Source organism: Eretmochelys imbricata, chromosome 6, assembly GCF_965152235.1.
Source record: "Eretmochelys imbricata isolate rEreImb1 chromosome 6, rEreImb1.hap1, whole genome shotgun sequence".
NCBI lineage: Eukaryota > Metazoa > Chordata > Testudines > Cheloniidae > Eretmochelys > Eretmochelys imbricata.
The window spans coordinates 26,573,845-26,589,850 of NC_135577.1; positions in this window are offsets into that span (position 1 = coordinate 26,573,845).

The window sequence follows — 16,006 nt, forward strand, 5'->3', positions numbered from 1 at the left end:
CTCCCTGGTAATTATCCCTCTGATTTATTTAGAGAAAGCAATCATATCTCCCCTCGGCCTTCTTTTGGTTAGGCTAAACAAGCCAAACTCTTTATCTCCTCTTATAAGGTAAGTTTTTCATTCCTCTGATCATCCTAGTAACTCTTCTTTGCACCCGTTCCAGTTTGAATTCATCTTTCTTAAACATGGGAGACCAGAATTGCACACGGTACCATTATACAAGGCACTGGTGAGACCTCATCTGGAATACTAACACTTCCCTGTCTGTACTGAAAATATCTTGCCTGATGCATCCTATGACTGAATTAGCCTTTTTCACGGATGCATCACTTTGGCAGCACCTAGTTAGCCTGTGATCAACCAATACACCTAGGTCTTTCTCTTCCTCTGTCACTTCTAACTGATAAGTCCCCAGCTTATAGCAAAAATTCTTGTTGTTGATCCCTAAGTGCATGACCTTCCACTTTGCACTATTAAATTTCATCCCATTTCTATTACTCCAGTTTTCAAGGTCATCCAGATCTTCTTGTATGATATTCCAGTCCTCCTCCAGATTGGCAATACCTCCCAACTTTGTTTCACCTACAAATTTAATTAACACACACCCACTTTTTGTGCCAAGGTCAGTAATAAAAATGTTAAATAAGATTGGCCCTAGGACCAGTCCCTGAGGAACTCCACTAGTAACCTCCTTCCAGCCTGATAGTTCACCTTTCAATATGACCCACAGTAGTATCCCCTTTAACCAGTTCCTTATCTACCTTTGAATTTTCATATTAATCCCCACCTTCTCCAATTTAGCTAATAATTTATCATGTGGAACTGTATCAAATTGTTATTCTAGTACTAGAGACACCTGTTTTCCTGTTAATGGAAAAAAGTCACCATGACAGAATTTTATCCAAATAAAAAAAAAAGTATAGGAACATAGGAATTGCCATACTAGTTCAGATCAATGGTCTATTTAGTCAAATATTATGTTGCCAACAGAGGCCAATACCTGATGCTTCAAAGGAGGGTGTAAAATCTCCAATGTGAGCAACTAACACGCCTATGGAGGAAGTTTCTTCTGAAGAGTAGGCAGCTAGTGGTTGGCTTTGCTCCTGAAGCATGATAGCTTCCATCCTTTATACATGTTTCTCCTACATAATGTAATGATTAATATTCTTGTTAATCATTATGGCAGTCTGTACTTGAAGCAGCACCCTGGAATCCCCATATTCACCACTGACATATCATTATGATATGTTTTGTACAAAGTATGCCTTGTGAGGTATCATTTTGAAAGTCCTGATATGTTGAACTTTAATGTCCTGTTGGATTGTATGTGCTAGCATTTTATGTGGAGTTTTTAAGTTTTGCTATGTGTGTGTTACTGAGAGATGTTGTGAGGTTGAGAACTCCCACAAACAGCCTTTCAGGTACAACAATGAAGTAGCTAGATGCGCTGATGGCCTATTGGATGGAATCCAGTCTCCCAATTACCATCTCAGAGAGAGAGCACATAGACAACAGAGAATGCTTGACCAATGGGAGAAGACCCCCACATCGTTAGCATAGATCTTTCCAGCAAGCTGGAAGAAACTATAAAAGAGAGGAAGTGACATCATGACTTGGCCTCACTTCCCCTACAATTCAACACCTGGGAACACATAAGGAGGAGAAAGACTTTGCACTGGGGAGGGTGATCCCGAGCTGGAGGAGAGTTCCAGCCTGTGTATTGAAGATCTGTGACCTGTTTGTACCATCTATCAGGGTGAGATACTACTTGATTCAAAGCCTGTTTAGTTTATAGAACTCAGATTGTGAATTTACTTTTATTTCTTAGGTAATCAACTTTGATCTCTACACTTTCTGCTTATAATCATTTAAAATATATCTTTCTCTAGTTAACAAATCTGTTTTATATTTTACCTAAAACAGTATTTTTTGGTTTAGGTGCTTAGGAAATCTCAGCTCCATTTACAAAGGCTAGCATGTGTCCTCTCCACATCAAGGGAGGTGCGGGCTGGATGATGAATTTACACTGGTCAGGCTTCTGTCTTGGGCAAGATGATACAGTTCTGGGGTGCAAGACTGGGGAGCTGGGGGGAATTGTCGAGCCATAGGTGCTGACTTCCCCTCTTTCCTGTAGGTGTTCGACTCCCCCTCCCCCGCCGCCTCTGGCCCTGCCCCCACTCCACCCCTTCCATGAGGCCCCACCTCTTCCCACCCCTTCCCTGCTCCCATTCCAACCCCTTCCCCAAAGTTCCCACCCCAACTCCACCCCCTCCCCGCCAATATTCCAACTCCTTCCCCAAATCCCCACCCCGGCCCCACCTCTTCCCCACCTCCTCCCCTGAGCGTGCCATGTTCCTGCTCCTCCCTCCTTCCCAGAGCATGCTAATGCTGCCAAACAGCTGCCAAACAGGGGAATTTGGCTGTCGGTGGGTGCAGAGCACCCACTAATTTTTCCCCGTGGGTGCTCCAGCCCCGGAGCACCCATGGAGTCAGCGCCTATATCTAGAGCCCCTCTATTGTTGGTTCATGAGTGGATGGGAGAAGCATTCATGTAACTCATTTGGGTGTGTCCCTGCCTGTAGATGTCTGTGTAAGTGCAGTACCTGCCAGAGGTTTGTAGCTTGCCAACAGCATCACAATGTGAGAGAGAGCCCACAGTAGTGGGACAGAAGGCTCAGTGGTCACACAGTACATGTTGCCCCTGGGACCCCATATACATGTCTAATCCTTTTCTGGATTTCCTTGCTTCACTAATACCTTGTGGCCTTGAGCAGTTTCCTCATCAGTGAATTAACCTGTCTAAATTGAGGAGATCAGGTACTTTGTTTATTATTACCTTTACTTTCTGTGCTTCATTCTTGTCTGAAACCAGGGACCCAGTTCTGCTTCATATAGCCCTGCCTCCTGTAGAATGCTTTTCAGGTATAGCTCCACCCTCCCTGAACACTCCTGCTTGCATCAGTTTAGTGAAGGAGAAATCCTAAGGTTGATGGTTGTTCCCCTTCGTGTTGGCATGAAATTCTACTGGTTTAGATTGCAGACCACCAAAGGTAATCTGTTATACAGTGGCCAAGGTACATTTGTGAAATGGACAGTGCTAAAGTTCATGCCATACATGAGATATGACACTCAGAAACAGGGTGTAGTCCTCATTTTCAAGAATCTGCTTCTATCTTTAACTTTCATCCAGCTCCTTCATTTGTTTTCAGGAAATCACCTTTCCCCTCCAAATGAATGCATTTCCAAGGTGGCGTGATATTTCCAGACTTTGGATATTTTTTCCCCGAGAAGTTCCAGCAAATCCTAAATCTGTCAGCATGCCAGGAAATGCAGGAAGTGAAACATCTAAACTTCCCATCATATTTTCATGGAGGGGTCAAAACTGTCCTTGCCCTGGGGCATGAGCATCAATTTACCACCACTCTTTTGCTTCTAGCACAGGAAACGTTCCAATACAAGATCCAGAACCAAAACCACTCCATATCCGTTAATGGTAATTCCATTATTAGTATGTGCCTTTAGGGGCTGGCTAACTTTGTTCTAACTAATACTCAACCCCAAGTATGAGGAGCTGGCATTCTGCCATTGTGCCTTCATTTTCCTCTGCTGCTGGCTCTTCCTCCCAAGATGGTTGATAAAATAGGCTCAGTCTCACATGCCATGAATGCCACATTCCAGGATTATGGCACAGTGGCACAAAGCCTGTATTGTGCAACTTTGCAGCCCTGAGACGTGATCTAATTGTCTTCCACCAAACAACAATTTGTTGGCAGGGAGGCTTGTATAATTACATAACTATAGATGGCCTGACTCGTAAACAGATCTCTGGAACGTGTCTGTCTTCCCTTATTTTGGGTAAACAGCAAGTTGGGTCTGGCCGTCACCTTGATGCTGTTTATAAGAGCAAGAAACACATTCAGGGGCACAAACAAAGTCTTGGCAACAAATGATAATTTATGGCATCACCTTTTCTTTGTGTTAGAAAGGCAGAAATCAGGACTGGAATTCCTGGAAATGTGCTTTTGTAAATAACTTTAAGGTATGCAGTGCTGGATTCCTTAGTTATGCCTCAGACATAATCAGAAGGCTTTCCTCTGGGATGGCAGAGGAACTCAGTTTCTATGATCATTGAGCAGTGAATCACCCTCTTCACTTTTCCAACAATAGAAGCTCTACCTTGACTGGAAAGGCCTAGAGTGCTGCAGTGAGAGGAGGAATTTGGCTCCCATGTTCATATTAGTCTGCTTTTCTCCTCCCCTCATCCCACTGCAAGTGTTAGACCTCAACACTAACCTGAAGTAATCAGCCTCTTGGGGAAAAAAACAAAGGGAATTGGCCTTTATTTTCATTTATTCCTGGGATTCCCAGTACTATTCCAGGATCTGAAGGGACTGCCTGTTTCTGGGTGAGAAGATTTTATATATTTATCATATTCATTCAATCTGACCCTTCAAAAATGAGTTCTGGAAGACAGGCCTTTTGTTTCATGTAGGGACCGTGGTAATGAAAATTGGGACTCTCGTCCAATACCTCACCTGAGCAAGAGGAGTTCCAGGAAGAAGAAACTTATGTCCATATTCAGTCTTGTGCAAGGAGCTGAAATGACTATCCATTCTTAATTTAATACCACGCTTCCCCATGTTCAAGCGTTAGTGCGTATCCTAACCCAGGGAGGACATGTCTCCTACAGATAAGAGAGGATATTAGTCTAATTAGTTGGTTTTAACCTTTTGAGCTTCCACACACTGTGACATCGATGGTCCAAATCTCTGGCCTGGAGGAATCTCTCCACTGAGATTAAAAGGAGAAGTCAGTCTCCATCTTAACTAACTTCTGGGCTTCTTGTACTGCTGCCCCTGAACCCTAAAGCCAGATGGAGACTAAGGGACGTCAGAAGGAAAAAACAGCGATTAAGGTAGAATTTCTTATGACCTGTCGTTCTTTTGGGTGAAGACTGAATTAACTAGGATAAAGCACTCTTAAAGTCTGTTCCAAAGCCTATTGAATCAATGGCCATTGACTTCTGTGGGCTTTGGATCAGGCCCTTGGGAAGGTAGCAATGAAGCTGACTTTCCCAGAGCCAGAAACAGAGGTTTGTTGCTTACCAGTTTAGGTCACTAGCTACAAAGTAGTCTTACTGCACTTTTTCTTTGGTGCTTCTGATTGCAGTCTACCAATGGCAAGCATCCCTTCTCTGTCTCGTTGCACCCGACAAGCTCTGGGCACCCTATCCCAATCATAGAAAGAGAGTAGAAGAATGTTGGGAGGCTATTGCTGTATTATAACTTGGCAGTGGCGAGTTCTGTGGATCCCTCTTCCTCCAGTCTAACCTCCCACGCTGTTAGATTCAATTTCATACATAAATACCCTGCATATTGACGTCCAGGCCTTGAGAAATTACATCCCTGCCTCTTCACTAAGCACAGATAGCATAGGGGAAAGGGAGGCAGAAAAGAAGCAACAGCATCTTGGAAGATGAAGTATTAGTATATTATTGTATTGATCACCTCACTCCCTTAGCTAGGCACCAGCTGTGAAGAAAACGAAGATTACCTTTGCCAGTGTATCCCTTCTGATTTGACGAATCAAGTATCAAAAATTCCTGCCCATGGTCAGATCTGTTACTGAGGGAGGTGTGGGGAGGAACTCTGCCCTAGCAATATGTACTTGTAACCCTCGCTACTCTTAGGGCTCTGTGTGCATGTGTGCACACACACTCGAACACAGAAGTTGTGCAGAATCATTGACAGTAAATCTAACTGATTACTGACTGGTAAACCCAAAGAGCACTTCAGGTTCATGTCCATTTGAAGACCAGGGTCATGCTTGTAACTATAGACGCTGGAACTAGGGAGGCTGGGGATGCTGCCGCACCCCCCGGCTTGAAGTGGTTTCCATCATACACAGGGCTTACAGTTTGGTTCAATAGGTCTCAGCACCTCTGCTAAAAAATTGTTCCAATGCTCCCGCTTCTAACTGTCTCTCTTTATGAAGACTGCTCCCCTCAGTCATTACCAGAGGCTGGTTGGCTGGGTCATATGCATGTGATGAATCAAACACAGGCCATTCTGCCCATACCTTCTCCCCAGTTCTGATTCCCCCACACTCATTTCTCCACCTGTGTTTTGTTGTTGTTTTTCCTTAGCAAAATATTATGTGTCACAGAGTGGGGTGCTATCAGCTTTCCAGGCACTGTGAACCAGTTTGCCCTAGTTTTGTACCCAAATTTGCCTCAATCCAGCTATACTCTTCTGTGGGTTTCTTTCTAATACAACCCAATTCTAACTTGGAGGGACCATGTGAACAATGGAGTTTGGTTAAGTTCTATCTTGACATGTTCTAGCCTGTTTTAACAATGAACACTCTACTTGGAACTGGAGTTACTTTGTTCTTGTGTTAGTAATTCTCCAACTTTCATTCAGTCCTAGATTCCCACTACCCAGTTCTGTAATGGACCTTCTCCCCTACTGGGGAAAATGGCAGCTTTTCTCATGCCTTGCCAGGTCATGACAGGGATTTGGACAGCTCTGTTTATGGCGACTGGGCTCTCCCAGTTCCAGTGAGTGGCTCCTTTGCCATTCCCAAGATCTTTTATATTTACATCCCATGGTACACTGCTTCATCCATGGACAGAAACAGGTGTAATTTTGGAGAATGCCTATATAACCCTGAACTTTTCATCTAGCTACTGCTCTTTGCTGTGCCATATACATTGCTCACAATGAATTTTTATGAAGGCTGACAAGCACAAGGGAGGTTGGACACTCTGACCCAAGAAGCTCTTAATGCCTTCTGGCAAGGGGGCACGGAGGGAACATCGGGATCTCCTGGGTCTGGCAAGTACATTCTAGTTCACCAAAGAGTGTCATGAAAGGTCTCAAATAAAAACCGGTGTCTCACTAGTCACTAATATTGCCGTGAAACGTGTATGCATGTTATGTAAGGAGTTACGTATATACACTGAAAATTATGTTCTTAAGGTCTGTGTTTAGGGATTGGTCACCAGCAAAGCTGAAAAACAGGTTTTCTGCCAGCCAAGAAATGTTATCTATCTGGCTGTTCACATGTCAGTTACGTATTATATGGTTCACAAGGGGTCTCCTCGCACCAGTCTGAACTTATTGCTAATGAAAGATTGTGAAAACTTCAGAGACAGAAGAGAAAAGTAACAATCAGTAGCAGGTGGGCGGGGGGGGGGGGGTGAACCCTGTCTTGAGGTGCACAACTTTGCTTGAATATATCTGGGGGACAAAGAAGACGCCCTGGCATCCTTCACTGAGGAAGTAAACAGACAATAAGTGTGCTGCATGAAAATGGGGTCTCAGCCAGGCCTGGCTGAAAATGCAGGAGAGAACTTTGGGTGAGATAAACTTCTATAGATAGGAGGGTAACTTGTTAGCAAAGTTTAGTTTCCAGAAAGCATGTTATGATTTTTTGTATGTAACCATATGTTTCCAATATTCTTACCCACTATCACTTGGAGCTCTGTTCTTTGGTAATAAACTTATTCCTACTCTCACTAGAAATATGTCTAACTGCTGTGGTTTTAAGCAAAGTGGTGATCCTGCGTGGAACGTTACAAGCTGGTGTGTTCTCAACCTCAGCCTGCTAATTATGTGAGTGTTCAGTGGACAAGGAGCTGGACACTTCACAGCATGCTCCAAAGACTCAGGGACTGGTGTGTGTCTTTCGCTAACTTGCACAGAGAGAGCGAGGCCTGCAGAGGCCTGGAAGGCAGTGCTTGTGGTGCCTGAGGCTGGTGGTTTCAGGGCCTAATCCACAGCAGACAAAACTGCCTTATGCTACAGGCAGGTGATGGTGAAGTGCCTCACAACCTGGGCTACCCCTCAGGAGTGTCACAGGCCCATGCTGCCTTATGCTATCTACTTGCAGCAATTAGTAAAGTCACAGTTATAAAAACTGACCCCCGCCTCGTGCTCTTAATACACCCCAAGTCTTTCAAAAAGGTGAGAGAGTATTGTTATCCTGGAGCTGGTCCAAAAATGGCCGATATTTTGTGTGGAAAATTTTAAAGATTTTTTTTTTGTTCAGTGGGCTATCAGGAATGAATTTTGGTTTATTTGAAAATTTTTTGGAAAAAAATATTTGTTGTTTGGTTTTGACCCACTTTTTCTTTTTTTGCCCCTGTAAAAGGAGGAGGAAGGAAAAAAACTGCAAATGTTTCACTTTCTAGTTTCCTAGGGCTTTTTTTCCCCCCAGTGAAACTTTAAAAAAATACCCTCTTAATTTTTCATGAGTTTCCTTTTTATAAAAGGCTATTTTTGATTAACAATTTCTGTTTGACAAATTTTGATCAGTTCTACATTATCCACATTTCACAGGTGCTTTGTGAAATGTTGCTCATGGTTTTGGAGGTGCCATCTTGGAGAAGTTGCCTTCCTATTTGCAAAAAAACTATACTGGGGAGGGATAATTAACAATAATATCAGTTACCAACATGGAGTTCTTTATGGAGAGTGGTTTTACAGAGTTTGGGCTGGGAGTTTCACATGAACCTAAGGAAGTCAAATACCTAGACAGCTCCCTTAGTCTGTTTATAAAAATTTCAGCCTTCTTCTATGCGGAGAAGGGGGGGTAAAACAACATAATACAAAGGAATATTCCTGCTGAGTGACTGTGGAGGGCATTTATTGCATCAGCATGAAATCTCTTCCCCCAAAGAATGATCATATCAGGACTTCTTGTCTGAGACAATCATTGCCAAGTCAGGACTTTGTTGACATAAGACTCTTTTTTTCATCCATACTTGAGCAAATGGCCTGCAAGAGCACTTGCTTGTGCAAAGAGATTGATCCAACAGGTGGAAAAATGCCAGGCCCCCAACTCAGAAGGTCTGGTATGTTGACATGCGAGACCTCTGCTCCTAGGAATATCTATGAGAAAACTGAAGGATGCTGTGTAAGATGTGAAGAACTGCAGGGCAAGGATGTCACGTACTATGTGAAGAAAACGATGATGGACATGATGCTAGGGAGGTACTGAGGAGAGGTAACAGTCCATTACTTCTGCCTGGGGAAAGTGGGTGTGTGATGCATGCCCGCAATTCTTATGTACAATTTTGTGAATAGACATTTTATTAACATGAGTTGAAATGTGTTAGAAAATGTGCATGAAATTGTCACGGACACTTTGTTAATGTTGACCACATCTATTTAGTATCACTAAAAAATCCCAGACAGTGCTGGGACTCTGTTATTGGCGTGACGGATAGAACTTGATCTCGCTCCTTCTTCTGTACTGGTATGTGTCAATTACCCTGCCATTAGAGCTGGCCAAAACCCAGGGTATTTTTCATGATTCTTTCCTCCTGGACTTTGTCAAAATTGAGATACATTCAACATTGTCCAACCAGCTCAACTTGCCATGCAACATTCTTCATTAGACACATCTGACCCGTATCTCACACTATTCATCCTAGAGCACTAAACTGTGGAATGAATGCTCTGGAAAGATGCAGTGAGAGCAAACTTCATAGATTTTAAGGCCAGAAGGGGACCATTATGGTCATCTGGTCTGAACTCCTGTATCAAGCCTACATCATGTGGTCGAGAAAGAGCATAGCAAGTTGGAACTTTCAGCCTGCCATTCGCTGTTGGCCAAAACAAGAAGAAACAGAAGGGAGGGGCAGTGGGATAGAGGAAGCTCTCGAGGGGCTCCCTGCAAATGCTGGCATGAATTTAATGAGCAAGTACATTTCTAAGTATATGCACAGCGGGTAGCACAACAGAGAACCAGGCCAAGATTCCTAAATGGCCAATGCGTTTCCGGCAGGTTGAAGTCATGTCTGCTGCAGAGTACTCCCCACTGACACCCAGAGCCAGAGAATCCTTGGGAAAGCAAAAAGAGCAGCAGCCAGCCTGAATCCTCAAAACGCCAAGAAAGCCTTTATCCTAGGACACAGGATCCTGTTGTTTCTCTCTTGGAACTACTTGGGAGTCATTTTTTGAATTGCGCATGCAACAAATATGTTTGGAGTCTCCTCTGTTAAATAGTGGAGCACTTGGAAATAGTAGTGTATACAGCAGAACCTGAAAGATATGAACACCAGAGTTACGGACTTACTGCTCAACCGGACACCCTGTGGAACCAGAAGGCCTAAATCAGGCAGCAGCAAAGACCAAAAAGCCCCCAGAACAAACAAATACTGTACTGCCTCGGGGCTTTAGCCACGGGAGGTTGGGGATGCAGCTGTCAGGGGGTGTGCACCAGGGCTCTTGGTGTAGGAGGGGAACTCAGGGCTTCAGCCCCGCAGTTCTGCTCCTGGCTTCAGCCTCACAGGGGGTACTGGGCCTTGGGGCTTTAGGCACGAGGAGAGCACTGATTTCAGCCCCAGCACTCCCCCTATAGCTAAAGCCCTGAGCCCTGGTGTGCCCCCTCCCCCACTGAAGCTGGGACAGGAGACGGGGGAAGCCGAACCCTAGCACCCCCCGCAGGGCTGAAGCCAGGGGAATGGAGCTGTGGGACTGAAGCTCCGAGCCCCAGCGCTCCTTTCAGGTCTAAAGTGCTGAGCCCCAGTGCTCCTGCAGAAGCCCCGAGCCCCACACCTGGGGCCCTGAGGGTCAGACGCCCCAACTCCCCCTCCCCCACACCCAGAGTCTTGACCCCCTCCGTGCAGCTGCAGACCCAATCCCCTGTGTGGCAGAAGTCTTCTTCGGAGTTCCAGACAACCTCCATTCTCGAGGTGTCCGTAACTCTGAGGTGCTGCTGTATTTCCTGCATAAACAATATTAGCAATTCTCTAAAGCTTTCCATCAGAAGACTTTTCACAAGCACCTCCACATTAAATTCCTGTAAAGTGGAAATTATTCTAACGATCCCGATTTCACAGCAGAAAAAAAAAAATGCAGGTGGAGGGGGCCAGATGCATTCCTGTTGCTGGTGCGGGGACAGAGCGGAGGTAGGTCGTACCTCCCCTATTCAGGCTAGAGTAGCCCTCACTTCATATTGCCTGTATGGGCCATGGCAAGGGCACAGAAGTGCCAGGACACAGATCCACCCTGAATGGTCCTCCCAATCTTCTCCCTCCCTCTATCCCTCCCTTTAGCCAGCCTCCCCACCACCACTAACCCTACCAGGAATGTGCCCTGTCCCGGGGGTCTCCCAAGCTGACACTGCTGCACATCCATCATATAATAGTCACTGCACCCCAGCAGATTTCTTCAACACCTCCACTGGCTCTGAGGGCTCCCATTTTCCCTCCTTCTCTGCAGGATCTCTGACTTCAGTGACAGCCACCATCTTGGCCAAAACACCAGAGAATGAACCGGGGGCCTCCATAGGTAAACACATGAGCTGGTACAGCTTGAGCTAAAGGGCCAAAGCTCTGAATCTGCCAGCTGAGAGGACTCTCATGGGCTGGGAATCAGACGCACACACACAAGCATGGGGCAACAGGGGTTTGTAAAGCACGTGAAATGGACTCAGCAGAAAATTACAGCTGCAGTCCACAAGGTCTTGTTTTGAGGGATGCTTCAAACAAATAAAAATAAGTGAGCCAGCAGAATGTGAAGTTGCGAGATGGGGTGCCCCAGCTTGGAGGTTCAACCCAGACCTGGGGGAAGAGCCTTGCCACCCAAAGGCATTACGGTCCTTCTGCTACCACCAGAAGCCATGCTTACAACCCTTTTCCTGCTCATCCTCTGCAAAAGGCAGAGAGAAACTGAGCCAGGTTGAACCCTTTCTTCACTGGGGACCAGGGTAAAGTGAGGAAGTCATTATATAGAGTGGTCCTGGAACTAAGCTGATGCACTAGTGTCTCTTATGTAAGCATAATAAGTGTTGGCTGATTGCATCGTACCTAATGGCAGGCTGCATTATGCTGACGCCACTGCGGGCTCGCCCCGCGCTGGCATTGAGCACTCTTGAAGTCACTGGGATCTCTACACTAGTGCAGAGATCTCTCGGAACGAATGTCATTGCAGAATTGGGAGTGATATTTTGTACCTCTTCATTAAAAATGAAACAGACCCCAGAGGCCATAGGGGACCTTATAACTGATTGCTTTATTGATACAAATGAAAAGTACAATAGGTGCAGAATCCGGGCAGTTTGAGTCTTGCATATTAGGCTGAGTGCACACAAGTGAAATGATTCAAGATACATTAATACCCTTCCCTTCCCAGCCCACCCCACCCCCCCCCCACCATATAAAACATGAGCGGACAGTAATACATACAATGACAAAACCAGTTTTTTAAACAACAAATACAATTCTTCCCTTCATTTAGTGCAGAGGCAGCTAGGTCCATCACCAAAAGACTGAGCCTTTGAGATCAGGCAGGATGAAGTGGATGAAGCTATTGTGCGATACTAAGACAATGGAACCAGTTGGGGGCCCTGCTCCATCCCTAAAGTGCTATTGCTATGCACAGAAGGTTGGAAGAACAGCTCTGGTGTTTACCAGCAAACAAGCCATAAAATAATGTATACGAAGAAAAAGTGATTTTCCCCAAATGCAGAGACACTAACTTATACGCTTTAAACACTGCAGCCAAAGAATTAGTTGTGCCACTTCCATAAATGAGTTGCACCCCCAAAATCCCAGTGTATGATGCTGAAAATGAATGCCAACAAAGGTGTTTAGTGTGAAAACAGCTGGCCCTGCTTCCCCCTGCAAACCTACAGAGAAGCAACACCTAAAATCATCACCCAGAATGACAATGGGATAGGAGGAGAGAAATGATTTTTGTGGTTATTTCTGTGGCACCAGAGGAATTCCATGAAGCCCATAGGGTGCTGGCAGTTTCAGATGCTGTGCTGAAATAAAAAGCTGTAAAATTGTCCTTCCCCTGCCCTCTGCTCTCTGAAGCACTGTCTGAACGAGCACAGTTCCACACGGAAAGTCTGTGTGAGACATGTTATCAGTGCGACAGACTTGGACCAACTGGGTTAAGTTTCTGGTCAGAGATTTTCAAACGATTAATGGGAATTGGGTGTTCAAGTCTCTTAGTCATCTAACTAGGTTGGTTCTTTCCACACAAGCAAATGTGGCCCCTTACCAGATCTATAGCTGTTGTAGTTAGTTAACAGAGGAGCACAAGGACAAATTCTGATCTGTTCTACTTGTATAAATCCATTGAGTTCATTTACACCAATGTAACCTGGAGCAGACCGCAGTGCTCTGCAAGGCATAGGGATAAGGTGAATCAGATAGTGGGACTAACAAGAGAACTTCTAAATAGGGTTTGAAATCCCTCTCGTTCTCACTTGCAGGATCTTGACTCCAACCCCATCCACACTATCGATGAGAAAATATTTCTGTAGCTTAGCCCATTTGGTCCAATGCCCTAAACAGAAGCCCCCAGCAACATAATGTGTCAGAAAAGGGTAAGTCATTCACTCCTTAAAGATACCAGGCATTGCCCAGTTCCATATGGAGCTTAACCCGTTCAGTCTTTCTGGCCAAGTGAAGTGAACCAGCCAAAAGGAGAAACACCTACTGATACTTTGTTTAACTCGATGACTTTGATCAAATTACGGCTGCAGGACTCCCTTTTAGTTCCTGTGTTACGGCACAGCTCCACCTGCTACATGCAATTAGCGATGGGCCAAACTTCAAAGGTTGAGTTTGAATGCTTACTCAAAACCTGAACCAAACCTCTCGCATCTTCAATACAGAGCTGGAAACATCATGAGAGGGGTTTCTTTTGGTATTTCCAGCACTTCTGCTTATGCTCCCCGTGGGAACCAGGGACCGCAGATAGGAAAAGGTTTGGTTGACGTTTTAGGTTCTATCTGTGTCATCTCTAGATGCCTTAGCCTTCTTTCTGAAGCAAGGAAAGCGTTAAAACTTTCCCTTATTCCCTAGAGCTACCACGGAGTAAACAGCCCATACCGTGCAGGAGAGGAGGTCTGTGCGCTACGCTAATTCTATAGTGCTACTGAGTTTCAGCACTGAAGCCTTAAAAAAGTCCCTCTAACATGGAGGGACTGAGCCTGTGGCAGCTCACACAAGGAACAGCAACCAAGTAAGGAGTCGCTGTAGTCTTTAGAAATATCTTTTGGTACAGTTAAACCAAATGTCTTGAAACTACCCCCTTTCCCTGTGCAGACAGCAAAATAAGTGTTCAGAGGGAGGCAACTATTCAGAATACTCTTGGGTGAATGTCAATGAAAACCCAGTTGAATATTCATAAAGCACAAGAGGAATACTACCTCCCAGAAAATCCACTCTTAAAGCATATTTAAAAAAAAAAAATCAAATAAAAGCCTTTTCTGGTGCTTCAACTGCTGGCTTCAGTTTTGAAGTTCATGAGCCTTTCCACTTGGAGACTGAGGGCCGGATTCACCAAGACTCCTAAGCAAGTGGCTTAGTGTTAAGCATGCAAGTAGTGCCACGGAAGTCAAAGGGACTGTGCACACACTCACTTAGGCATGTGTGTGAGTATCTTGCTGAACTGGGACCCAAGGACCTGGTGCACCATTGGCTCTTATCATCATCTGCATACACTTTATGCATGGGTAGAAACTGCAACCAAATGAGAGTGGTAGGATTTTACCTCCACTTTGCACTGGTGCAAATGCCTACACAAGGTGCAAAGCGGCAACCTGTGAACTCGGCCCACACAACTGCAGAGAGGCCCACAATATTCAAGATCCCAAATCACGTGGAAGTTCAAATCTTAGTCTGAACTTTGGTGCCTTAGGCCTATCTTTTCTTGTAAGCCAGAACTCCAGCTATTACTGGGTCCTTAGAAAGGGCCAAAACTTGTGAAGCGCTGAGCCCTAGCAAAACCTATCAAAGGGATCTAGCAAATCACATAAGCATATGATAACAATATGCGTGAGTTCAATTGACTTCAGTTGGATTCCTCATCTGCTTATAAGTGCTTTGCTACATCAGGGCCAGAGTATATGTAGTATCTTGCAGGATTGAGCCAAAAGAGAGGATATTTAAAGAATTTTCCTCTGTGCCTTTATGAATATTGTCCCTTGGCACAACTTTCTCCCCACCCCTTCCCCAAGAGCAAAAATAAATAAAAGTGAAAAGAAAAAAGGCATGCTTCATATTCCAGATGGATATTTATTTGCTTAATAGGTATTTTCCACTTTTAAAAAAAATATTTATTTTTGGTACAAAGCATCCAGGAAAGCTTTTTTTTTTTTTTTTTTTCCATTTCCCCCCTTTTTAAAAATAAAAACTATGTTTTTAAAAAGACACACAAAGAGAAAAATCAGTTCTTTGCTCTGTGCCTTCCCCACCCACTCCCAGACCACCATTTAAATTTGGACCAATTTTAGTTTTCTTTCATATATATTTAATAATAAAATAAATAAAGGATTTGCTTTTTGTTGTATATTGCAGTGCCATTTTTTTAAAAACAAAGGCTTCATGGCTCAACGTTGCAAGGTAATATTAATAAACAAAAGGATTATACATTAATATCCTCCCCCTTCTCAGCCCCTCCCACTCACTCCCCAAAACCACAAAATAGAATACAATTCAAGTAGTCTCTTTTTTAAAAAAAAATGTTTTAAATGTCTGGCTATATAAGGCAAAGCAAGTACAGGACTGGTTAACAGAGCGTCCCCATCTTATTAGCAAATGAGAGTATATCAGAGGGAAATTTAGTTGATTTCCCCCTTTTTATGGTTCCTAGAGAGATTTTATATATATTAAACCAACCTATTTTACAGCCCTCTACCCACCTCACACACCTGTTTGCTCACCCCGGTGTTGAGCCTCGGCAAGCTAATTGGCTTTCCTCTCCCTCCTAGGCATCAGCTTTGATTCTGCAGTAGGCGCAAAAACCACCTTTGCACCTCTGGAATTATGTGGCTGTCTCAGGGGTCTGCCCCATCTCCAGTGTTAATCAGAGCAGCCTAGTGCTCTAAGTTACACTCAGACTTTCCATGGTCCCCTAAAGTGAAAATAACCAGAATGTAGCGAGCTTTGACTGCAGCCTCTCTATGCCATCCTCCCTAGACCAGGCTTGTTAGGAAGGATGGTACAGAATCATTTTGCCAGCTCTACCCCTTAGGCTGG